At 43.1% G+C, this 26,995-nt stretch overlaps 1 long non-coding RNA gene across 1 annotated transcript in view; it reads left to right on the forward strand.

The window, feature by feature from the left end:
• The first annotated feature begins 542 nt into the window (after positions 1-542).
• LOC128330763 (uncharacterized) overlaps positions 543-26,995 on the forward strand; it is a 37,731-nt gene continuing 11,278 nt past the window's right edge. The window contains exon 1 of the long non-coding RNA XR_008310244.1: positions 543-786. This is a non-coding gene — a long non-coding RNA (uncharacterized LOC128330763). The remainder of the gene's footprint in view (positions 787-26,995) is intronic.

A 26,995-nucleotide genomic window follows, 5' to 3' on the forward strand; every position in this document is an offset into this window, starting at 1 on the left:
TCCCCGCCGCCCCACCCTGCCACCAGTCGTGGGGGTTGGAGGGTGTAGAACAAAAACAAGCAAGCAAGCAAAAGTGCCAGAAATAAAGTTAACTTTATTCAAATTGCCGGTCATTGTTTTGTTTCTGTTTGCTGAGCAGCTCTTGCCATCCCAGAGAAAAGAAAGGAAAAGAAGCAGATCTGTTTAGATGCCACCTCTTGTTAAGAAAGATCAGTAATCCAGCGTCTGAATTGCACCTCTGGGTGGTGAAGAAACCTTAAAAGCCTTTGCTTAGGGAGCAGAGAGGCTGCGTGCGTGTTATGGGAGCAGCTGAACACTTGTCCTGTAATCGATTGCCGAGTCTGCTGAGCGGCTCTGCCAAGCACAGACAACACACTTCCCAGATCTCGATCTCTCTCTCAATCTCTCTCCGAGGCTCAGGGTGTCTGGGTGAGATGTGTATAGTGTGTGTGTGTGTGTGTGTGTGTGTGTGTGTGTGTGTGTGAGAGAGAGAGAGAGAGAGAGAGAGAGAGAGAGAGAGAGAGAGAGAGAGAGAGAGTTAGTTTGCTGGATCGGTTTCTCGGGGTTTGACCAGCTGTCCCAGGCTAACCCTGCTCTCTGAAGATGGAGGAAGTAAAAAACAGGATTACCCTTAGCTACAGATCCACTGCCTTAGTTTCCATAACCAACTGCAGTGCACAAACACACAGTCATTAGGCATAGCAAAGAAAGAGAGAAAGGAAAAGGCTCATTAACAAAACAAACAAACAAGGGTGATGGAATTGATTTACTGCATGCACTGCTGAGGTAAATCTTTCTTGGGGTATTTCTTTTGCTTGTCGGGGGCGGGGGCGGGTGGTGGAGAGACAAGAACAGCTCTGCTTATCTATGCAAATGTTTCCTAGCGATCTCTATCTTGTGTGTATCGTATGTGTGTGCTTTGCAAAAGTGAGGGAGGTGGGGAGGAGGGTCTGCCACAGAGTAACGCGTAATTATGTAGCATCTCCTGTGCCGGGATCAAAATGACTTGTTGCTGTTTTAAACCAATAATACATCTCTATCATAGCGAGAAGGGAAAGAGAATTGATTCACATTTTTTCTTTACAAAAAATAATCTTGAAAACGTCTCAGTTGAGCCAAGAGACTGGACAGAGAATTCCTATTTAAAAGATGCTCAAAAGCCAGAAATCTGTTTTCTAGGGTGTTAATCGATTAATCAGTTCTCGCCTTAAAAAACAAAACAAAAAAACCCACTTGGGCTTTGGGCTTGACTTGGGCTTGTCAGTTGCAGTTTGCAACAGTCTTCCATGCAAGATGCATGCAGATATCTATATGATATGATGCCTCTGAACGCTAACGTAAGATTTACTGGCATGACACACATTATGTTTAAAAATGCAGGGCTTAAATTACTTTGACAGGTTCTGCTGTGGGCGCGGGGGAGAACAAACACACACACAAAATTAAGATCTCTTTTATTTTGCCCAGGGCAAAAAACAATTCTTGTGAAGTTGGCCTTGGTTTCTTGCTCTTTTTAAATAACAACAAAACCCCCTTCCTGGTCCACTCCTTCCAAGCCCCCCCCCCCTTTTCTTTTCTCCAAGATTTTCTTTCTCTCTCCCTTTCTCTCGATTCTTAAGGAACCGGTGGATCAAGTTTTCTCTCGTCTGGTTAATCGCATTGCTGTAGCTTTGGCTGACCTCTCTCTCTCCCTTTTTGTTCTTCATCTTTTCTGAAAGTACGTTCCATTCCCAACATGACCATCCTGGAAGAGGGGCGGGAAGGGGTGTGTGTGTGGAGAGAGAGAAAGAGAAATCTTCTCCTTTCTTACTGCTTTCTCTCCCCACCGATCCATTTGCTCTGAATGACCTACCTGTAAGTTTTTTCAGCAGCTTTGCCTGTTGAAATCTAAGCGTTATATATTGAGTGTCTTGGAAATGCGATATGCAGTATGCCAGAGAGAGGAATACAGAGAAAAGTATTTAATTTTTTTTAAAAGGAGGGGGATGAGGTGAAGGGAAGTGGTTGAGGAGACAAGAAATGAAGCTGCCTGTTTTCCAGTAAGTAATGGAGAAATTCCAGGAGCTGGGGCTAAATATACTTGACGATCAATACAGAAATGGCTCATTGTGAATAATATAACTGCTTGGTGTAGTGCAAGTTTTAAAACTAAAGGCAAAAGGGAGCTGGGGACTGGAGAAGGGGAAAAAAATGAAATTCTTCTTTTACCTTGAACCCCCCCCCCAATTAAATTTCCCACTTAAGAATACAATTGTGATAACTGACCTTTTAACATTTTATTTTATTTTTAATCAAGTGGTAAGTGAGTGGGCGTCACCTAATACAGTTACTTGGGTTTCTGGAAAGTAATAGCTTGCTCTGTGTCAGGCTGACACAGATGATTTTTGGTTATTTATTGCATTTTTGGTTATTTATTGCATTTTTAGTTATTTATTGCATTTTGAAATTTTTGGTAATTTTTGTAATTTTTTAATTTTTAAAATAAAGGTTTTCTGAAACATGTGTGTCAGTCAGATGTATGTTGGGGGGGCGCGGGGGTGCAATTTCAGTGCTTGCACTAGGTGCCGTTTTCCCTAGTTACGCCTCTGGGGATATGATATACAATGAACTGAAGAACATCTTTAAAGCGACATTTCTTAAGAGGCCGGAATCCTTCCTGCCTGGAATAACTGAAAGAGAGTTCTCCAGAAGAAATTCAACATTTTTTATGTATGCAAACGTCAGCCAGGATAGTATATACACAAAAATGGAAAGACACTAAAATGCCCTCAAAAGAAGACAGGTTGATAAAAATTTTGGAATATGCTGAGATGGCAAATAAGAGATGAAAAATTGGAATAGTTTAAAGAAGATTGGGAACCATTTTTGCTTTACTTAAAGAATAATTTTTCTAATATGGACTTTTCAGTAGGATTTGAAATATAGTTATAACAGCAGGTTGGGTTTGAGTAAAATCGAGTAGTATTGTGGAGTATGTATGTTTTGAATTATTATAGCAATGGTTTATATGTCTAGTTATTGTGAACCATGCAGATAGGCAAGCAGGAAATCAATATTTACTTATGTGTAGAATTAGATACATGAATGCAATTTGAATATAAAAGCTACTGTAAAATCCAATAAAATTTAAAATGCAAAAAAGAGAAGATTATGATGTGGCCATGATCAGATTTATACAAAGAAATTGATACCTTGTGACTCTAATTCTACTGTTTCCCTGTGGGTCCCCAGTGGTGGTTGGACTCTAATGCTAATCACACTATCGTCCATCACAGCAGGGCATGATGCCTGCAGGCAGACCAAAGTTGGGCAGCCATGATCCAGGTTGGGGGGCATCCTAAGGCTCGACAGCTGTGGCAGGACACTGAAATCCCTCACCCTATCATCCATTGCAGCAGGGCATGCTGGGAGCTAGAGTCCACTCATGCAGGCAGGACAAAGTAGGGCAGCCTACTTCACAGTGTTGTTGTGTATGAAGTATGCTTCTTCTTCAGTGTGACAGCACCTCAGATGACTGTGGGCTGTTCGCTTGGTTGTGAAATAACCTCTTCATAGGGTTTCTCCATAGGGTTTCCCTTTCTTTCATAGGGTTTTCCTATGAAGAAGTCATTTCACAGCCGAGAATCCACAACACATACAATTCTTAAAAATCCACCCCTTTGCTCAATTCCTTTGGGGGTTGGGTGGCATGGCACTTTGGTGCCCCCTGCCACCCAACCCACTTTGGTGTCCCCTAGCTCTTACAAATTAGGCCAAATCTATTCAAACTGAATCAAATCACCCCAGATTCAAGGGCAGCAGATTCTAGCTCAAATTGAATCACAAAAAATTGTTTGTGCACATCCCTAGAAGAGAAGAAATAAGAATCCCAGCAAGCCAATTCACACACCAGGTACAATGTATGATGTGTTTTGTGGTTTTTCTTTTATATTATTGTGTTGTAAGCCACCATGAATTCTCCCCACTGCACAATCTGTACAAGTAAACATGAAATAATTTTATTTTTCTTAAAGCAAATTACTTCTTGAAAAACAGAAATGTGTGGCAGTTTCCACAGGACGATTGCAGGGCAGGAAAGGCAGAGCTCTTGAAATACATTGTTCTCTCAATATGCCTTAATGGCACACATTAAGACATATTAAGGCACCTCTCCGGTGAAGACTGGAGGGATGAGTGAGAGGCTTTTATCACCAAGTCTCCTCTGCCAGACGGCTGGGAGATTTACAGTAGCCTCCAACACACACACCCTTTGTTTGCTGGTCAGGACGGCTGAGACAAGCACGGTTCTGCTGCCTGATTGGAGGTCTTCCTTCTTAAGTGTCTGACTTTAAACACCTGCAAGCACTGATTACACCATCGCTGCCCAGAGTCCTTCATGAGAGGGGGGATTCTGGGGGCTTTTAAAAGGGGGGGGGGCTATGGCCCCAGGAGGCAGTCCAGCCAGCCTGTAGGTGGCCGCCAACATTTGGGGGTGGGATTGAGGGGGGGTGGTTGGATTGTGCCCGGCTTTTTTTTGCAGATATGTGAGCTCTTTTGAATGGGATGGTGTTGGGAGGGGGTGCACCCGACAGTTCTGGGGTGGCTATTACTGTAGTGGTGAGGAACAGTAGAATTGGCGCTGGCAGAGCAGCTGGCCAATACAGGGGAAGGGAAATAGGTAATTTAGTAACTGTTTCCACTTCCAACTACCTTGGCTACCCACGGAGTCTAGCCTTGCTCCTCTGCAATCAGTTCAGAATAAGACTGAAATTATCCATGATTTGGTGCTGGGGCACTTCAACATCGATTCTGAGGCTGGCTTGTCTGGGGTGACTCAGGAGTTCTATAGGTGACAACTACTTGCCTATCCCAGTTAGTTTCTGAACCAACTCATGTTGCCAGCTACGCACTCGATTTGGTCTTCTGTTCGAATCAGGAGGGTGTTCCATGGGTGGGGGATCTGGTAGTTTCCACATTGTCATGAATGAACCACTACCGACCTGCTTCAAAAATGGCCCCTTGGTATACTGCTGAGTTGCGGGGCTGAAGCAGTTGGGTAGGCCACTAGAATGCAAGTGGAGGAGAACTCAGTTTGAATCTGACAGGATACAGCATATAACCCATTTGAAGGCTTACTCGGTAGCGGTACATGCAACGAAAAAAGATTTTGGTCTGCGTGCACTGCGTCTGCAGGTTCACGTTCAGCAGAACTATCCCAGGTTGTGAGGAGTTCAATCTCTGCTCCTTCTGTTTTAAATCAGTTCCTGGGGTCACTCTGCTCTGATGCTTTTAATGGGTTCTTTGTGGGCAAAATCTCCTATATTTGGGCTGACTTGGACTCCACTATTTCTGCAAGGTGTATGAAGGAGGTGTTCAGCAATCCCACTTGTTGGATCAGTTTCAATCTGTGACTCCTGAGGATGTGGCCAAGGTTCTTGGGGCAGTGCGGCCTACCACTTGTTCTCTGGATCCTTGCCCGTCTTGGCTGCTTCTAGCAGGGAGATTGTTGGAGGTGGCCTAGTTAATATCATAAATGCATTGCTGAGGGAAGGTAGGGTGCCTGCTTGTTTGAAGGAGGCAATGGTTAGACCACTTCTTAAGAAGCCTTTCCTGGACCCCTTAGCGATGGATACTTACAGGCTAATCTCCAGTCTCCCTTGGTTGGAAAATGTGATTGAGAGGGTGGTGGCTAACCAGTTCCAGGTGGTTTTGGAGGAAACGGATTATATAGATCCATTTCAAACTGGCTTTAGAGCTGGCTATGGGGTTGAGACAACCTTGGTCAACCTTTACCGGGAAAATGACAGAGGGAGTGTGACTCTGCCTGTTCTTTTGGATCTCTCAGCAGCGTTTGATACCACCAACCATGGTATCCTTCTGGATCACCTGGGAGAGTTGGAGATAGCGAGCATTGCTTTGCTCTCCTATCTCTCGGGTAGATTCCAGATGGTGGAGCTTGGTGACAGCTGCTCCTCAAAACAGGAGCTGTTATATGGAGTCCCTCAAAGCTCTATTCTGTCACCAATGCTTTTTAATATCTACATGAAACCTCTGGGTGAGGTCATCAGAAGATTTGGTGCTAGGTGCTATCAGTATGCTGACGACAGCAGAATCGACTTCTCCTTTTCATCTTCATCATCAGGAAATGGCACTCATCCTCTAAATGCCTGCCTACAGGCAGTAATGGACTGGATGAGGAATAAGAAATTGGATGAGGGATAAGAAATTGAAGCTGAATCCAAATAAGACAGAGGGCTCAGAATCTGAGGGATGAGTTAGATCTTCCTGTGCTGGCTGAGGTTACACTCCCCTGGAAAGAGCAGGTGATCAGCTTACAACTCCGCAATAATTGTGGCTGGGGATGATGGGATTTGTAGTTCAAAAACAGCTGGAGGGCCAAGGTTCCCCACCCCTGTTCTACATAAGCTGCAATGCACATTAAAGTCATCTGAGAAGGTCCTTCTCCAGTTATCACTGGTTCGTCTGGTGGCAACTCAGAGGTGGGCCTTCCCTGTAGCTGCCCAGGGCTGTGGAATGCACTCCCAGCAGAAATCCATAATCTGAGTTCATTGTTGGCTTTCAATTTATACATCTGTTTGTCCAGGCTTTCCAGGATTTTTAATTTGTTGTAAATTGTTTTTAACTGCTGCATATGTTCAGCCTGGTTTTCCGGGGGTTTTAACTGTTTAAATGTTGTAACTGTTAATTAGTTGTACACTGTTTTTATAGTTTTGATTTTAAATAATTGATTTTAATTGTTTTTACTTTGATATAAACCACCCTGAGCCATTTTTTGGAAGGGTGGTATATTAATCAAATACATACATACATACATACATACATACATACATACATAATTTTCAAGCAGGAGGGGGCTCTTTTTCAATGGGTGATGTTGTTTCACCCAGCTGACTCATGTGGTGCAGAGCAACACACAAATCCCAATTTCACAATAGCAAAGAACCTTCTTAATTTTGCTTCAAAAGAACTGGAGGCATAAATAAGACTCCTTCCAAATCAAGAAGCAGGAATATCAGAGCTAAATAGATTTATTTATTTATTTATTTATTTATTTATTTATTTATTTATTATTTTACATTTATATCCTGCTCTTCCTCCAAAGAGTCCAGAGTGGTGTACTACATACTTAGGTTTCTCGTCACAACAACCCTGTGAAGTAGGTTAGGCTGAGAGAGAAGTGACTGGCCCAGAGTCACCCAGCAAGTATCATGGCTGAATGAGGGATTTGAACTTGGGTCTCCTCAGTCCTAGTCCAGCACTCTAACCACTACACCATGCTGGCTCATAGAAGAGAGCAATCCACAGACATCTGAAGGGCTGTCACACTGAAGAAGGAGCATACCTCATACACAACAACAAATTGAAGTAGGCTGCCCAATTTTGGCCTACCTGCTTGTGTTGGACTCCAGCTCTCACCATGCCCTCCTGAGACGGGCATTGGAGTCCAGCCACTGCTGGAGACCCACAAGGAAACAATAGAATTCTAGAGTCGTAAGGTACCAATCTCTTTGTATAAATCTGAACATGGCCACACCATGGTCTTCAGAGCAGTGGAGAAAGAATCCATGTCCAATTCTCCTTCTCAACCACTAAGCTAACCAGGTGACCTTGTGCCAATCCCATGCTCAGATTAATTTTAAAAAACCAAATAGATTAATTAAAAACAATTCATTCTTCCATACCTTAAAACAAACTGCCTTTTTCCGAGAAGGCAGGACTCTCCCTCCCCTACTGAGAGACACTAATTCCTGGTGCTAAGCTCATAATAATCAGCATTCATTCATATGTAAAAGAAGACAGATTTAACCTTTCACAGAACCATCATTGTGCCCTGAAGCACTAGGATTTTACCACTTCAAATATTGGCTTTCTTTGAGAATATCTGTGATGGAGAATTTACTGATGCAGTTTTATTCTTTTAGCACTTTTATTCTTCTTCAGGTGCAGAATATTCAGAAAAAATCAAATTGTAGAATATTCTTTTCCAAGTCTAGAATTAGTGTCTGGAGACACACTGCTCACACCGACCCATGACAACTCTGTAGGCACATGTGCTCATGGGGATGATGGGGACAAAGATGTGGGAATCGTTCCTTGCTTCCATTAAACCCATCCTGAAAGCAGAAAAGAAAAGAATGAAGCATATAGAAAGAGAAAAGAGAAAGCCCCCAAAAATCCAAGCTCAGTAAATGGGAAATAGGATAAATATGGGCTTCTCTCAAAAGGAATCCAGGGGAAGGTAGTATTTTATATATGCAAGAAACACAGCAATACATTCTCATGTAGTGAGCAACATAGCACTGACAAATATGTGACTATAGAACATGACAGATCTATATAAGGTAATATATGCTCCTTGTCAAAATATTACTGTAAAGCATCCTCTCTCTTTTTTCTTTTTCTTTTTAAAGTAGATCCACAGAAACATTACTGTATGTTTAGCTCTGTTTCTTGTATTGCTGGTGGTTTTAAATCATTTGTTCTCTGGGCCTGATGTCAATCACTACCAGGGACAGTTTGCCTTTCATTATTTGAACATCATTGTCAGCTTTCCTTTCTTTGAATTCAAACAGACATCTCTTGCAATCTTGCCAGGAAAGAATAGTATATTTATTGACTAATTTTTGTGGACATGATTCTCAAAGGCTTTGGGGTATTTTTCTACGCATTCCCCTTACTTGCTTTTAACAATAAATATTTTAAGATACAAAAAGACTTTTGAGTTTTCCAGCATTTGTTCATTTTTTCCATTTTCTGGAAGACATTCAGCAAGTCAGGCAATTTGGGGTCAGAATCACTGTTTGACTCAGCTTTTAAACCTTCTCTGAACAAGAGCCCATTAAAAACCTTGTCATATCAGCCTCAGTTTGACTTGTGTCTTTACAATACTGTGATTTAATTAAGATTGCACTGAATATTCTCTCATTTTAATTTTGATGGGATAGCAGTTGGGGTAGCAAGCATGACTTGTCCCCCTTAGCTAAGCAGGGTCCACCCTGGTTGCATATGAATGGGAGGCTTGATGTGTGAGCACTGTAAGATATTCCTCTTCAGGGATGGAGCCGCTCTCGGAAGAGCAGAAGGTGCCAAGTTCCCTCTCTGGCATCTCCAAGATAGGGCTGAGAGAGATTCCTCCCTGCAACCTTGAAGAAGCCACTGCCAGTCTGTACAGACAATACTGAGCTAGATGGACCTATGGTCTGGCTCGTATATGGCAGCTTCCTATGTTCCTACGAGATGCAGGAAATTCAGAGTATCCCATCCCCAACAGATGACCATTCAATCTTGAGGGAGAGTGCCCCCCACCCCCAGCTAATTACAGTAGTTCCATTGTGAAACTGCTTGTACATTTCTTCTCATGTTCAACCAGAGTCTTCCCTCTATAAGCCCATTAGATCTAGTCCTTCCCTGTGGGAACAATAGAGAAAACGTGTTTGCCCTTTTCTGTGTGATAGCCATTGGGATATTCGAAGAGAGCTATCATGTCTTCTCTTCTTCATATTAAGCATACCCAGTTCTTTCAACCTTTCCACATAGGGCTTGTTTTCCAAATCTCTGACAAACCTCATTGCCCTCTTCTGAACCAATTTATTTACATCCTTTCTACATTATCTACATCTATCCTTGGGTATGGCACCCAAGACTGGTCACAGTACTCCAGATGAGGTCAGACTGGAATAAAGTGGAACTGTTATTACTTCTAATTTTACAAACTATTATTCTATTAATGCAGCCTATATTAATGCAGGCCTTTATTGCGGCTGCATTGCTGCACTGACTTATTTTCAGTTTGTGAATGACAGGCAGTCCAAGATCCTTTTCACAAAGAGTCCTTCTCTGAGCTTATTAAAATCAACTTTATTGAAATCCAGGGTACATGTTTGACTACACTTTAGCTTTCTGTAAGATCATACATTCCAGTGATGACACAGTCACTTGCCCCCAATGTACCCACTACTTCAACCTCATTGATCAACACTTCCTTATTGGTTAGGCTCAAGGTAAGAACAGCTGGTTTTGTAGTTCCTTCCTTCACTTTCTGAAATAGATAGTTGTCCATACAGCATAACAGGAATATGTTGTAGAAGTGATAATTAGTGGATATCTGGTTGTGTCATGCTGCCAGGGGAGGCATGTGTGGGAAAGGTGCCAAGAAGCAATAGGAGACATACTCAGGAGAAGAGGTGGATCACTCTGGCCTGGGCTGTGTAGGGGAAGAATGGCAGTTCAGTCCCCAAATAGCAAAGCAAAACCAGTTTGCTGAGAAAGCAGCAAAGCAAGAGGTCTTGAGACAGTTCTTTAGTACTGAAGAACTACAAGGATTTATTTAAAGAAAAGGTTACAAACAAATGTGAAAAAGCCTGCAGCTTAATTTCAGCTGTAGCTCATGGCTGAAGAGGGAGACCAAAACAAACAGCCATCTCTGGAGAGACAAAATTGAAACTAACACTGGAAGAACAAAGAGGGGAGGAGTCCAGCACTTTTATCCATCATCCACCTCAGTGATCACTATGAGACATTGCAGCTGAGAGCTGATGCTGCCAGAGTCCTAGCTCCAACAGACTAAGCACAGGACAATGATTCCAATGAGTCAGGTGATTAAACAGCTTCCTAGCTGTTGCACAATGTTGAAGCAAGTTCTCCCCCACTTGGTATTTGAGGGAGCCAGGTATCAGACTCTGGGCTGAGCACAGGACAATGGTTCAGTAGCTGTAGTGGGAACAGGCAGGCCAATCAATGCACTCCAAAATCTTGAATCAGGAGGTTAAGGAGCAAGGAGCACAGTATTAAAAAGAGTTCTCCCCACTTTGTATTCAAAGGATCAGTGTCTGAGAGGTGGGTCATGCAGCAGCAAGAGAGAGAGCTCCTTGTGTTGAGCTGTTGCTACCAGCAAAGTTCCTGGGGAAATGAGCAGCTTATAAGGACTTTCCGAAGGGCCACATCCTTCCCTCACAATATGAAGCAACTCAAGAGTAGACCTTCTAACACACACACCCTCCACAGTAGACATATTGGGAGGCATACACCTGGCAGCCAGCCCTGTACTTTTGTGCTGGGCTTGCAGGGCCTCATGAGCTTTGCTGCATCATAGTTGTGGAGAGGTCTCTCTGGGAAGTTGGGGAACTTGTTCTGGGGTTTGAGGAGCCCCTGTTTGTATGGGGTCGTAGGGTCCTGATTCTTCTGTGGCAGGGTTGGACTCTGCTGTAGGAGTCCAATCTGTTGCTGGGGCTGTGATGGGGGCATGATTTGGACCAGGCCTTCCTCCTTGGGGTCCACAGACTCTACAGAGTCCAATGGGGCTCTATGGTCACTGGCCCTGTAGCCAGATTGTGTAATCTTCTTCAACGAGGGTCTCACCTTCATGCTCCTCATCTGAACAGTTCAGAGTCTGACTTGGACTCCCCGTTTGTGTGGTCTCCAACAGATTGCACCCAGAAACACAAAGAAAGATAAGGCACATTTGATGGATTAACTGGGGCCACACTTTATTAACTTTAACAGGACATGCAACATGGCAGACATTTTAACTTCCCTGAGTCAGGGAATCTCTGTGGGAGTCAGCTGTTTTTCCCACCTCTGAGTTAGTTAGTTAGTTGTTTATTTACGATCTTAGATCAAATACACCCACCTCTGAGTAAATCAGCCAGGCTTGGTGGTTGCCATCAGCCACCCGATCTCTGACTTCCACCTTACCACACTAGTTCTGTGTCAAGGGAGAATTGCTCGAGTCACCGCCCAAGTGGGTGAATTGAGCAAGTTCCCAAAAGGGATTTATTCCCAGCCGCTCCAAGCCACCAAACTCTGAGGTGCTTTTTCATAGCGTTCCTCTTTACCATAAGGTGCCTCCCGCTGAACACCAATAGGAACACTATCTGTCACAATCCTCACCCACCTGCTGATGTGACCAAATTACCAATTTGGCATCCCCAGTATGATGAAAAGTCAGCCATAAGTACTAATACAGATTCTGTGCTCAGTGTCTTATTTTCAGACTATCAACAAGTGCTGTATGCTCACAAGGATCACTCATGTCATAGCTGGTCACATTCTCCAATTTCAGCTTTCCTTTTAGTGCCTTTTAATTGTTTTTCACAAATGTGAAAAGACTTCCAGAGACATCAACCATGACTGTTAAGGTTTATTCTCCTCCAATGCCTATGAATAGAAAACTAATTCTTTTAATTATAATGAAAATAGATGGGATTGTGTTTCTGGCTCAGTGACTAGGTACACCGTTTAGTACACAGTGTCATCTAGAGGCCAGAATACTTTAAAAAAATAATCTTTACTGTGATATTTTCTCTGTAGTAATGATCAACAATTATTTTTCCTTGGCTGACCACATAAATTGTCCCTCTATAAATACCCATTTGTGAAGACTGCTGTGCTAATTCTAAGTTTCTCCACTGAACCTTGTGATCGGTGTAGAAGTGATTAACTAGAGTATCTATTTTTATTGATGCGGTATGTGACTGTAACATTTCTGGGATAAAGGAAACTTTGCAAACACTTCCCCCTCCCTTAGACTTCAAAGTATAACAGCTAACATAAGAATAAATGTTTGTGAAGGGAAATCTGTTAAGATGATTGGCTTCTAATACATTTAAACAGAGTTTCTTACAGTGGGAAGGGTACAGGAGCAGCTAGTGAGGGCAGTGCTGGTGCACTGGCGAGAGGCACCTTTAAGGAGTCATAAGCAGGTGTGTGGAGCCTCCACACATGCACAGAGACTAGGGCCATGCTGAAGCCCTTATGGTCTTTACTGGAGATATTAATTACATAAGAAAATTAAAAGAGCCCTACTGAACCTGTGCACAGCTCCATGCACAGCATTCTATTTCCAACAATGGCCAAGCAAAATGCTTGTGGTCATCTCATAAATAAAGTTTGAAAGAGCCCTACTGTTGTCCCAAGTACCTGAAATTTAGAGGTATATACTATCTCCAAGCATAGAGACTCCATTTCCCTATTACAAGTAACAGACATAAGCCCTATTCACACATTACATTCTGTATGCATGTACAGTTATATGCACATTCAACATAATGTGTGAAAAAAAGTACACCATTTTCTGTATCCTGAATTTTAGGTGGCCCAGGGTCACTGCTAAAATGAATGCAGGTAGATTCATTCACAGACATCTGAACACATGTACAGCGTAATGTGTGAATAGGGCAATAGATAAAGCTATTGCCCCTTCACCAGCAGCAACTAAGTCACAACCCTATATTAATTTTCCTGGAATAAAATCCCACTTTTAAGTAAACATGTATAAAATTTTGCTATATTGGCAGAATAAATTGATGTTGAGGGTATTCATTGACCATAAATACACTAAGTAGCTCGAAGATGGAATATTCCACCTACCACTCTGTATTTCACATTCATATTAATCATCTAATTTATTACTGGATCATCTGCATTACTCATCTAATCTATTACTGATTGTGCATGATTCAATGGTAAGGAAAAATTCAGTAAAAATTCAGGGTTTGGAGAGAGTCCAAACATGAACCTGACTAGCCCAGTTCAGATCAGACTTGTCTGACCCCTTTCATAAAAAATCGGAGCGTTTAAGAGCTCCAAACAGTGGAGAGAGTCTACTTTTTTTCCTATTTCTTTTTTAGAGATCATGGCTAAATGTGAGTGTGTGTATGTTTATCAATAAATGTATATGTATATTTATATATTAAATATATTTTGATTGTAATTTGGATTATGCTATCTATCTATCTATCTATCTATCTATCTATCTATCTATCTAATAAATATTCTAAAGTATTTCTGACTCCAACCCCATCCCTGATCCTGATCCTGACTTTGAGAAGGGTCCAAAGGACCCCGAACCAACATTTTGAGGGTTGGATTAGATAGTATCAGTCCTGATCCCTGACTTTTGCTTCCATCTACAGGCCTAGTAAGGACTACAGAACTTATGTGGCAGTGCAACTCAGAGGGATATGCACATATGTAAGGGCTCATGGGGGTTCTCTAATATTAAAAAGCACCACTGTGGGGTGTTTTTTTTTTTAATGTTGTTTTGTGGTTAAAAACTGTTACTACTAGCCAGGATCTTAACACAGTCATATAAATCACAGTGTCCACATCACTACCACCTGCACTTCCAGACACCAAAAGAAAAAGAAAAAAGGGTGGGGGAGATAATATTATTCCACCTGGATTAAATCTATAGTGTCAAAGTAAGCAGATTTCATTGTGGGATTTCACTGAATAGGGGAACTCTTTACATGACTTCTTATCATTCAACTAGTCCTTCTAAGCTGACAAAGCAGCTTGAGGATGGGTATGTGCAATGATTCTATCCACTTTGCACAACCATTGAACGGACCAAAGAAATCTACATATTTTATTTTATCTTTGCATCCTCCTCACATCCCAGCCATTTTGTCAAGTTATAATGATCGCTATAGCGTTTTCACAGAGACATCTGGAAGCCCTCAAAAATGGCTTATTCAGCATACGGATATGCAGGTCGTTCACACATTTGTTCCTTGCAGAGAAGCAAGAAACATGCTCACAAATTCATGTGACAGGCGCATTCAGAAGATGACTGTTCATTATTTTTGAGCTTTTTAATTAGCATGAGCAAACAGCTTTACACTGGCAACTTGCTATACTAGATTGCATTGCTGTCATTAAAATGAGATGTAACCCACTGAAATAAGCAACCCATGGACTCCAGCCAAATATAACGCATTTTGGTAAATAGGCAATCACTTCTCATCATTAGAACATCCCAAAATCCATAAGAGAAAGTAGGGGGTTTGTGCTCCACCACTAAATAACCCAGATATAGCTGATATTTACAGCCTTTTCTCACAATTACATGAGAGGGCCAGCTGGCAGGCAGTGGGGAAGGCTTCAAAATCTTGTCCTCCCTGTGGACAATAACTGAGGACTGTCTGAGTGCATAGATTGCACGCCCAGTCCACCTTTCCCACAGGCAGCATGGAGGTGCAGGGGCCAGGACACATTGTCCTAGAAATCCCACAAATGCATGAATGCAAATGTACGGTGCATAGTGGGGACTACCCAGCAACAGGCGGCAGGCTTCAGCACTGGCTGAAAACAGCTGGCACTGACACACAGTCAGGTAAATGGGAGCGCTCACTCCTTTAACCTCCTTCCTAGACGGATTTGCTGCCGAGGCACTGCCGGGACTTTCTGCTCAGGCTTAGCTGCCCTAGCCCAGTCTTGGATGCTCATGAGAATAGCCACTTAGTCTTGATAATGATATAAATATGGTAATTGTAAATAGAAGTAGTAAAGGAAAGAGTTGGTTGAAATTACAGGCCTATAGTGGTAAGCATGAGGGCGTAGTAGTATCTGCTTATTATTTATCAGAAAAAGGGTTGGCACAGGTGAGGACTGTATATTGGCAGAACCGGTGGATAAGAATGCAATCACCAGAAGCAGCAGCCCAGTCCTCAGTCACCCCGAGAGAGAGGGCAGGCAAGCCAGCCAAGCAGAAGTGGCTGCCCAGTGGTGCCTTTAAGAACTGATCTTTGGGCCCAAGTCTGATCTCATAGCTCTTCCTTCATGTCTGAGGGACCTCGTCAGCACTGCCAGGAATCTTCTCCCTTCTCTCACAGCATTCTGTTGTGGAGGAGCATTCAGAGGCGCTGGCATTCTTAAGCAAGCACCAGAGGGGAGCATGCTGCTTGTCTATCTTTGGCTCCTTCTGGATGTGGTGTGTGTGTGTGTGTGTGTGTGTGTGTGAAAACACACCTCATGTATTTCCAAGCCTCAGGTGTGCAGCTCTCTCTCCCCCCCCCTCTCTCTCTCTCTCACACACACACACACACACACATACACACACACACTTTCTTTTTCCCTCCACCCTCCCACTTTTCCTTCCTCCCTTCATTCCTTAGGGCTGCCTTATACTGAGTCAGACCATTGGTCCATCTAGCTCAGTATTGTCTGCACTGACTGGCAGTGGCTTTCCAAGCTTTCAGATAGGAGTCTTTCTCAGCCTTAGCTTGGAGATGCCAGGGAGGGAACTTGGAACCTTCTGCATGCAAGCATGCAGATGCTCTTTACAGAGTGGCCCCATCCCCTAAGGGGAATATCTTACAATGCTCATCTGTAGTCTCCCATTCAAATGCAAACCAGGGCATATGCTGCTTAGCAAAGGGAATAATTAATGCTTGCTACCACAAGACCAGCTCTCTGCCCCTTCCTTTCTCTCTCCCTGCCACTTATCTCTCTCCCTCCCTCCCACTTTTCACTTATCAATTTCTCCTTCTCTTTATCCTCACAATAACCCTGTGAAGTAGGTTAGGCTGAGAGATATGTGACTGGCATATCACATATGCCAGATATGATGTCATATGTCATCTAGTGGCAGATGGGTCACCCAGTGAGTTTCATGGGTGAATGGGGATTTGAACTCAGGTTTTCCCAGGCCTAGTCCAACACACTAACCACTACACCACACTGGCTCTCTTTTCACATTCTAGGGCAGGGAAGTTGCCCTAAAATAATTTAGGTGCTTGCAAACAACACTGTTGCTTTTTTCTTCTTCTTTTTAAAAAAATCCTCTATACTGGGGGCCCTAAAAGCCCATTAGGTCCAGACTCTACCATAATCTAGCTGCACCACTGTGCTTGCCATTTCCTCAACTTGCTCACCAGTGCGCTCCCTCTCCCTCTCCCTCTCCCTCTCTCGTTAATGAGATTTGTAAGAAAACCACTCTTTGACCGAGATCTCTCAATCTTCTGTGTTTGAATCCAGCCGCACTGGATCTTTTGATGGATTATTGGGATCATTTTGAGAGGTTATGTAGAAATAAGCTCAAAACCAAACTGTATTCTTCCAAATTATCACAATATTGTAGGACTAATTATATTCCAAGCAGCCTATGTCTGAGAATTAGACATGATCACAGGTGATCAATTACTCACATGGGAATGATGTGCTATTTTAAATAAATGCTCTGATTCCCATTATTGATATTTGCAAAAAATGGACTGAGGAATTGTTGACAGAATTAGATGGACATACATTGGATTAAAAGGAAATGAACACCACCAGATAAACTGAGTCGTCAAACTGTCTCAGGATTCTCACAACTAGGCAAATGGCCAATCAATCATAGGAACATAGGAAGCTGCCAGACAATTGGTCTATCTAGCTCAGTACTGTTTACACAGACTGGCAGTGGCATCTCCAATGTTCCAGGCAGGAAAGCCAAAGGGAACTTGAAACCGTCTGCACTTCCCAGAGCAGTTTACAGTGCTCACATGTGGTCTCCCATTCATATGCAACCAAGGCAGACCCTGCTTAGTGAAGGGGACACGTCGTGCTTGCTACCACAAGACCAGCTCTCCTCTCCCCAATCAATCAATCAGTTTATTTGTATAGTCATAGCCATAACAAATAAAAATTTGAATCAAACATTGGGTAGTTAAAACAACAAAATAAGAAAAATGGCAAGATACTCAGAAATGCAAAGATTGATTCAGAATAATTCAGTTGGGCAGATTATATCAGTTTGCCACGTACTTTGCAGCAGAAACTCAAAAGCTGGCTACTTTTGAGAGGCCTGGTTTTGGCTAATTAAAAAAATTGCATAGAACCTCAACAACCTCCCAGGATAACCCATAAGCAATGAGTGAATAAATATAGCATGTAAACCATTGTAAATGTTACCCCACCACACACAACCCCCCCCCTCCCATGAATCAAGTCTTCCACTTCCCGAGACTCATATGGACACAGGCATTCTATAAATAGTAATTCCAGCCATCAACTGATCAAATAGTGCAGGTTAGGGATGGGTCTGGACCGGTCCGGAGGCCATTGTAAAGGCCTCCGGATTGTCCGGACCGGTCCGGACCTGGCCGGTTCGGTTCGGGTGGAGGGAGTAGCTTTAAGGGCGGGGAGGGTTTACTTACCCCTCCCGCCACTTTTCCCCCTCCAGCACTCGTATTTATTGTAATAATTGGGGCGGCAGGATACCTCCCTGCCACCCTTTGTCCCTCTGCAATGCCGCCTCCAGGACAGGGTGGGCGCGTGCGCGGCGTGGCTCTGTGAAGGCGGCGAATGAGAAGCCAGCACAGCACCGAGCCGGCCTCCGGCACCTCTCTGCCCAGCGGCTCCCCCATTCTGAGCCACTGCCAGCAGCCACTGAGAGGAGCTCGGCCAGGGAGGACGCGCCACCGAGCACAGCCAGCCAGCCGAGCGCCTCCTCCTCTGCGCAGAGGCAGCAGCAGCCGCCGCCGCCGCGCCCAGCCCACCCTCACTTCCGGCTCCCAGGCGACTCCCCCCACATACAGCGTGGCCCGATGGGAGGAGGAGAAGGAAGGCAGCCACGCTGTATGTGGTGGGAAGTTGCCTGGGAGCTGGAAGTGAGGGTGGGCTGGGCGCGGTGGCGGCTGCTGCTGCTGCCCCCGCTGCATGGAGGAGGCGGTGCTCGGCTGGCTGGCTGTGCTCGGCGGTGCGTCCTCCCTGGCGGAGCTCCTCTCAGTGCTGCCGGCGGCGGCTCAGGATGGGGAATGTTATACAGGACTTATTTGTCATAGAGCTAGAATAGACATGAGACCTATGTTTATTGGATAGTTTATTATCACAGTCCATCAGGCCCATAAAAGAAATAAAATAAAATTGTCTGTAATTTAAATATTAGAAATAAATAAAATTGACTTCCAACTAAGGTTCAGCAAATCAGTCAGCTCAGGGCTGGGGTGGATTAAAAGCATATTTTAAAATGACTTGCTTATGTGCTTGCCTAGTAGCAGTCTAGCACATGCTTCCACCACTTCTTATTGACTACGTGTATTCAGTAGAAGAGTTATTTATTCCAAAGCTAAGTACCCTCGGTGAATGGATATGTGGCCTGCACAAACAAATGGTTATTGAGCCTGACCCTTGGCATTCACAGGAAATGCACCCTTCAGATTCCAGAACTCAATCTGTGCTGGAGTTCTGGTCCTCTCAGTTTGGATTAATTTGAGTTGTGGCAGAACAAGAATGTGGACAAGGTGCTTCAAGTGGTACAGCCTTACCACTTCTCAGCTTAACCCTTGTCCAACATGTCTACTACTAACATCCTGCAGGAAAGGTTTACCACCTTTGTACAGGAGGTATGTAAGACATAGTAGGGGTCATTTTTGTATTAGATAAGTTAGCCATATTATGTTAGACAAGTGCTTAGGTAAGTTAGCCATATTATGTTGGATAGGTGCTTGACATGAGTCCATGTGTTTGACATAAGCTCAGGCTTTGACATGAGCTCATGGTCAAAACTGGTCATATAGGTCATATAGTTCCCAATCTCCCACATTATGTCCAATATTAGATGTCCCTTTCATGGTTGAATACACAACACCTCATCTTGCCAGTGAGTAATTTTCCGCTTTACTCTTTGAAATAGCCCCCACCTTCTCGTTTGTTCAATCTTAAAGATTCAGCATTTTAACCCAGACAAACTTCCTCATTTTTGATGAAAACAGGGTCTGAAAACAGAAATTATGCTGACCACAAGAGTTCTGCTTGAGTGATCGCTCGCCCGTGTTTGTGCCCCTTTTTTTACTTTCGCTTGCATCTGTCATATTTTCTGGCCAATTATATTAAATGTCAATGGTAACAGCAAATTGGGATATATGTTAATTGGTCAAATCCCCTTTTGGCCAATTATCATCAAGGAAATATGAAGCATCCTATAGCGTATGCTTCACAGTTATGGTCTCCAGTAGAGTTAAAATTCTCACCCTGTGTCAATCTCTGATTTCTGCGTTAGATAAATGGTGTTTGCTAATAGGGTTCAATCCAGTGGTTTTACATACGTCTCATGACCCAATTAAGTATATTCTGTGTGGTTCTGTAGGTAAATCTAAGGTCTCATCTCAAAGAATAGCTCACTGGACAGATGATAGCAGATAAAGCTATCACGGTAAAATGTGACTCAAAGGCAGGGTTAGCCCCATTTGGTTTGCTGGCCACAGGGTTAGCACACAAATTCGATTCTGAGCTGTGGGAAGAACTCGATTTGCCAGTTTCATTGGGAAGGTATTTACAACAGACAGAGCAAGAACAGAGGGAAATCTGGTTTTCAGATGGCTCAGCTTTTTGGAAGGATGGGGTAGCAATGTCAAGATATGCAGCCATTAGGATCAGGGATGAGTACACTATCCAGAGTTCGGCTCCTGCTGTGTCAGCCCAACAGGCTGAAATCCTGGCATATCTTAGCTATCTATACCAATTCAGACTATATAACCCTGGCACTGACTGAACACTTAGTTCTGGAGGCAAAATGACTTCAAAAGGCTGGGAGGTGGTGATCTTGCCCTCAGAAAGTTATGGGAGGAAATTGATAGTCTCTTGAGGCAGAGAACCGCGAGGTCTCTTCTAGTGACTCATGTAGGTGCACATGGAAAAAGCAAAGATGCCAATGTGGTTTTCGGGAACAATAAGGTTGATCAATTGGCCAAAGAGGCTGCAATGACTCACCCAGTGAGAACAGTGTCAAGGGATATATGTGTAGTGACCAGGGCCCAAGCGAAACAAGAAGGAATAACTTTGGAGGAAGGTTTAGTAAAGGAAGGGCGAAAAGTGAAAAGGAAACTGAAACATCAGGAAGATGTTCCCCCAGATATTGGAGCTGAGGAAATGGACTCAGCTATGTCTTCTTTAGAGGATGAGGTACTTGATAAGGATGGAGATGTGGAAAATGAGGGTTTTCTACATGCTAGACCTGAGCAAGAATTGGACTTGTTAAAAATACAACAGGCTGACCCTGAGTTGGTGGAGTGGAAGCAGAATTTAAACAGACTGAAAATAAAAGGGGAATGGACTGTTGATGAGTCAGGAATGGTTTGGGTTAAACTAAAAGGAATTCTACATTGGGTGGCCCCTAAACAAGTCAGAGCTGACCTTTTGAGCATGGTCCATGGTCAGAACCATGCAGGGAGAGATGCTACCTATGCAAGGGTCTTACAAACAACCTGGTGGCCAACTGCCAAAGCAGAAACTGAATCCTATCTCCATGCTTGTTTAGCATGTGCTCAGATCCTGATCCAGTTCGAAGGGGGCAACCCCTTGGGCATCAGAGAATCACTGGTCCTTTTAGTGCAGTCCAAATAGACTATATGGGACCCCTTCCTAGGACATCAGCTGGAAATGAGTACATTTTGATATTTTTTGATACCTTTTCCTGATGGATTATGGGATGTGCAGTTAAGAATAACACTGCCCTCACCACAGCTAAGAAACTTTTAGATTTTTGTGGGATATTCGGACTTAGCTTAGTTTGGATAGAGGAAGCCATTTTGTTAATGAGATTATGGCTGAGGTTTGTGAACTTTTTGGAAGCTGGCAAAGATTCCACATTTCTTTTCGACCTGTCACGAGGTTCCATGGAACGTTGGAACCGCTCCATAAAAACTTCCCTAAGAAAATTGGTCTCACACAAGGGTAAGGATTGGGATCAGAAATTGCCTCTTATTCTTTGGGCGTTGAGAGGGATGGAAAATTCCTTAGGATTCTCGTCATATGAAGCCTTGTTTGGAAGAAAAATGAGAATGCCAGAGAAATTGTGGCTTAACACGGATTTACCACCGGAATTAGACATTGTAGTGGCCAATGGGTGGCCTATGGGTGCAAAACAGAGAAAACAATAAGAGAAGTGCAACTTCAGGTAGCTCATTTAATTGGTTTGAAATGTAAGCAAGCAGAAAAGTACTTTGGGAATAAGGTCATGACACATAATTGGAGAATAGGAGATTTGGTCATGCTCAGGAAAATGGGTAGAAAGGCACACGCGCTGGATTTCAAATGGACAGGTCCTTTTAGTATTGTCCAGAAGATTTCTCCAACAGTTTTTCAAATCCGTAAGTTCAGTTCCAAATCAACTGAACAGGGGCAAGGCAGCCTATCCTTGGAATTCTTGGCCAGGCACCTCTCTCCTGCACACATTGTCCCTTTAAATAGTTTTAAACATCCAGGTTGAAATGAACTAATTGTTTTGAGGGTTCTGAAGCCAGAATTGGGAGGGGCAAGTCCTGGCAAGTTCTGGAGAGTTACTTCCTGCTTCTGAATAAAGTTGCCTAATGGGGAGATCTGGCATTTGTATGATAAGGAGAGTCTGGTGCTTATGTTTTTTGTTTTCTCTTTCCACTGAGGTAGTGGCAAGGTGGTAGAGAAGCCATACACATGAGCACATGAGCAGAGATGGGGCACCTTGTGAGAGAATGTGAGGTGGCAGGAAGGTGACAAAAATACTTTTGGAGTAGTGAGGTAGTGAACGGACTTCCAAGGGAGCATGAAGCAGTGGTGGGGTGGTCAATGAACTTATGAGAGCACAGGAGGTGGCAGTGAGGTGGCAGGTTCCACATCACACAGATTCAACATCATAGGTATACTGCACCCTATGAGCAACTAGAATTCTGTCTTTGAACTTCAATGTCTGTCTTCTGTGTCTGTCTTCAATGTCTGTCTTCTGTCTTTGAACTTCAACTTCAAATTTGAACCAAACTCGCCAAGCCAGTTTTGTTCACATCCCTACCAAGCAAGAAGTTTAAGAATAAGGATAGAACTAGATTTTCCCATGGATCTCCCTTCCACAAGTATCCCCAGAGGCGTAACTATAGGGGGGGCAGGGGGGGCACGTGCCCCGGGCGCCATCTTTTCTGGTCACGTGGGGGGGGCGCTGCCATGACCAATTTTTTTAAATTTTTTTTTAATTTTTTGTTAATATAAATGTTTCCTGCTCAGTGCAGCAGCGCTGCAGCAGTCAAGGGAGCGCGTCAGTGCCCCCTTCCCCACAAGCGGTCCCTTCCGTGCCGCCTGTGCCCCCCCCCCCATTGCTTTGCTGGCGCCTGGCAGCCAGTCAGTGGCCTGGCTTGGCGGTGGCGGCGGGCGCTTGTGAGGAAAAACCTAAGTATAATGTAGTATGTTGGGGGGGCGGTGGGGGGGCGCCATTTCAGTGCTTGCCTCGGGCACCGTTTTCCCTAGTTACGCCTCTGAGTATCCCTGATAAGCCTTGGTGTCTCTGAAATATCTTTCTGTTCCACAAGGAGAGTGGCTGCCATGCCATAAGTCACTCACTTGGAATCCTGTTCCTAAAGCCTCCTGCTTCCACTTCATTTGCTTAGCACTGTCAACTAGCTGCCAGGACCTCTCATTCCTGGTCAGTCAGCACACACTCCTCCCAAAGTCTCACTAAGATACTAGGATTCAATCACTCTATGTACTTTATTTATATGACCTTGCACTGTGTAAATTTACAAACAGGGAGACAGACCAATGATTTCCCCCCCTCTAAAAGTGCAGCCATTTCTCCTTGACCATTTCTCCTTGGCCAAATGGTTTATCCATTCGCATTTGGCCTTGGGGGAAAAGGGACCATCTTAATTAATTATGTATTTATTTTTCTATGTGAACCGCTTTGAGAACTTTGGTTGAAGAGTGGTATATAAAAATATTAGTAGCAGTAGTATAAAAGAAAAGAGGGAAGGTGCTGTCTCTCCTTCCCCTAGTAAAAGTCTGGTGTCAACAGAAAGCAAGGATAGGATGGTCTGTGTTAAATGTGCTGTTTAAAGACCTCTTTTGACTACTTACAGAACTCAAGCATTTAAAAAAGATTGAGTAAATTAAATGTCTAATATCCTTACATTCCAGTAAAATCCTGTGTTTGACAAAATGTTTTAAATATTTTGATTTTCAACTCTGGGGGTAGTATAAAAATAGTGAAACTACTTTACTTTAAAATTCAGTGTGTTTATTAAATAAATAAATGATATCTAGTCAGTGATATCTAGTTACACAATAGAACAGTCCCCGTAGCTAGAAGAATTATTCCTGTAGATACCCTTATGTGTAGAATTTGGAAATGGTACACTTCAAGGACAATTTTTCATGTAGAGCCTAAAATACCACTTATACAAAAAAAGAAAATAACAGCTCCAGAATGGACTTATTTTGATGTGACACTTAGTGTTTAAACAATGGAAAACCAACAAGAGGAACAACTACTCATGATACTCTCAGCATGCTTAATAAAGATATCTTTCTGGCAGATATGCAGGCCTGCTGTTATCACTTATTGCTAATGAAGCATTCACTTAGTGCCATGAAATGATGGCTATTAGTCATCACAAAGGCATTAGTAGTATAAAAATTCATCACTGCTCCCTGTCATCTCTAAAGAATGATAGTTAAGAATATTTACATCTTATTTTCTTCTGAATGATTTTAAGGTCTTTAATGTCTTTAAGGTGTCACAAGACCATATAAAAATATAAGTGTGCCTTTGAAAATAGACATGCAAGCCTGCCCTCATACACGTATGGCCCCTAGCTGGACGGAGGTGCATAGGAATAGGACAATTGAATAGGACTGAAAACTCATCATTCCGATTAGAACCTCTGTTACAAACTGCATGATTTGTATTTAAATATTCATTCCAATTATAATTCTGTCAATTAAAATCAAGTGGGTTCAAATATTCCTTTACTTATCCTTAATTATACTGACAAGATTGAAAAGGAATATGCAAAGGGCACGTCCAGATGAAGGGCACATCTAAGGCCCTTTGAAAAGTTAGACTATTTAAATCTTGATCAAGGTGGGCAGGACATTCACATAGAAGCTTTCACACATGAATTCATAACTGAATTCATAACTGAGTGTGAAAATCAGTGAGGGATGCTGAGTTCCCTGCTCCAAAATAGCAGCTGGGACTATGCTTAAAGAAAGAAAAAGCTGGACTCTTCCTTACCAGCTGTTTGGGAAGAAAGCAGGCATGGACTTCAATCCAATCTCTCTTCCTTCAATCTCTCTTCCTTTCAGTGTTGTTGTTTTTTAAAGGGATACATATAAGCAGTTCACTCTGTTGGACTGGGACCAATGTATTGTTTCAAATTAGTATATTGCTAATCTCAGTCAGTATTTTTAATGAAAACAGAAATATGATTTAATGATTTTTAATGAAACAGAAATATTTTAAACATTTTTAAACTCAAATATCTCTGTGATGCTGTATCCGCCCAGGGCTTGTATTATTGGGGATGAGGGCAGAGAGGCTGCACTTTTTAATCTTCTGTGCTGGCCCCCTTAGCTACAGCTTTTAAAATGTTCAAGGGGGCATGATTTTGCTAAAATTGGTGAGAGAGGATTTCACCTATGTTCCCCTCGCACCGCCACCATTCAAGCACTCCATGTTACATGTCAGCACAACTACCAATATTTAAAAAACTTTTAAAAAATTGAGTTTCCAGAGTTTCTACGCAAACCCTCCGCTGCATCCAGAGAAAATTTCTTTGAGATAATTCAATTCCTTTTATGAAAAACAAAATAGAAGATGATTAAAAGGAGGCTGAAGTAATTGCACTGCCAATTATTTCTGAAACAGCCACAGTAATAAGATGTTAATCTTCATTAATAACTAAATTGGCAAAGGAGAAAACAGCACTGGCAATGTAAAGATCTCACTCATTTTTAAAAAAATCTACTACTTAAATGTTTTCAAAATTCCTGTAAAGAGGAAATAGGCCTTTGTACATAATGCCAAACCAGAGTTGAATAGGGCAGAGATCGGAATTTGTGTGCATCCGAAATGTCATTTCATGGCAAAAATTGACCTGCAGTTTCCCTCACCAAATTTCAGTTTGAACCTTCAGTCTGTAGTGAGTTTTGCTGCTCCACCCTAAGGTTTGAAGGTGGCAGTGTTATGTCTGAATGCAGAAACCACCATAACCTGTGCTGTTTTTGTGCTGTTTCTGGAACTGAAATCATAGAGAGGGTGGCCCAGACCCACCCAGGAACATGCCCACTCCATGCCTGCTGCACTTCTCACTGGCAGCCTCTCCGTGCTCATGCCTTGCCCCCTGTCTCCACGGTTCTCAAGCTGTTGCCCAGAAAAGGGATGCTGCCTTGTCCCATCCCAAGCTTCTAAGCCTGTCAAAGGGGAAAGCCACATTACAAGGTGACTGCTTTCCACTGTCTCTTGTTCCCCGCTCTGACAATCAGAAGAGAAAGGGTACAGGGTGGCAAAATGGGCACTAAGTGTTTTGGTTTCAAAAATGAATCACAATGTTCACAAGCACATGAAATCATGGTGGCACCATAAATCGGGCAACCTGATTAGATCACTATAAAGATAACATATGGCAGGGCAGCAATACCTGGAGTCATATTTAAAAGGCAGCCCCACCCAGGCATTTTTGAATGGCTCTGTTCTTTTCTTTTTCTTTCTTTCTTTTTTACAATAAAGTTGGCAAAGCAGGGGCCCAGCCCCTTCTTCCTAGGTAATAGCATCAAATCTCTGGCAGTACTCATGAGAAGAACCACCAAGCAGGGACAGTATTACCTCCAATCAGGAGAGATTCCTCCTATGTGATGAGAATAGATGCTGCTCCAGAGCATTCTGCTCTCTCATGAGAGAGAAAGGCCATGCACTACCCCCTGCTAAGTGAGCAAGAGGCACTTTTAAAAGTGGTAATTCTCTTTATTTAGCAGGGGGGAGAATAACTGGCCCTATCCATCCCCAGCATGGCATCCCTCCAGTGGCTGTTGCTGGTGTCTGACTTGTGTCTTGTGACTCTCTTTTAGATTGTGCGTCCTTTGGGGAAAGAGAGACCATTTATTTATTTATTTATATCTATGTAATAAATGGGAACTTTTGTTGAAAAGCGGTATATAGATATTCAGCGTATTTGTATTCGTACTTATGAGAAAAACCATCATGGGGTACACTGACTGACGACGTTTATATGTGTGACAATGCCCCTTCTCCCAACGACCATTCTCTCATGTGATTGAAAGGCCATGGAGACCCAACAGCAGCTGCTGCCCAGTATGGTTGCTCGACATAGGCAAGGGGATGGATACCCCAGTGACACCCTTCCCTGTCCTGATGAGCGCCATGAAGAAGCATTCCAAACAGGCTTCCAGTCCATTCCAGTCCTGTCTTCCACCAGTCTAGTCTTCCATTGTCACTCATCAGACCCATGTTTGGTTTTACCCGATACAG

Source organism: Hemicordylus capensis, chromosome 6 (assembly GCF_027244095.1).
Source record: "Hemicordylus capensis ecotype Gifberg chromosome 6, rHemCap1.1.pri, whole genome shotgun sequence".
Classification (NCBI taxonomy): Eukaryota; Metazoa; Chordata; class Lepidosauria; order Squamata; family Cordylidae; genus Hemicordylus; species Hemicordylus capensis.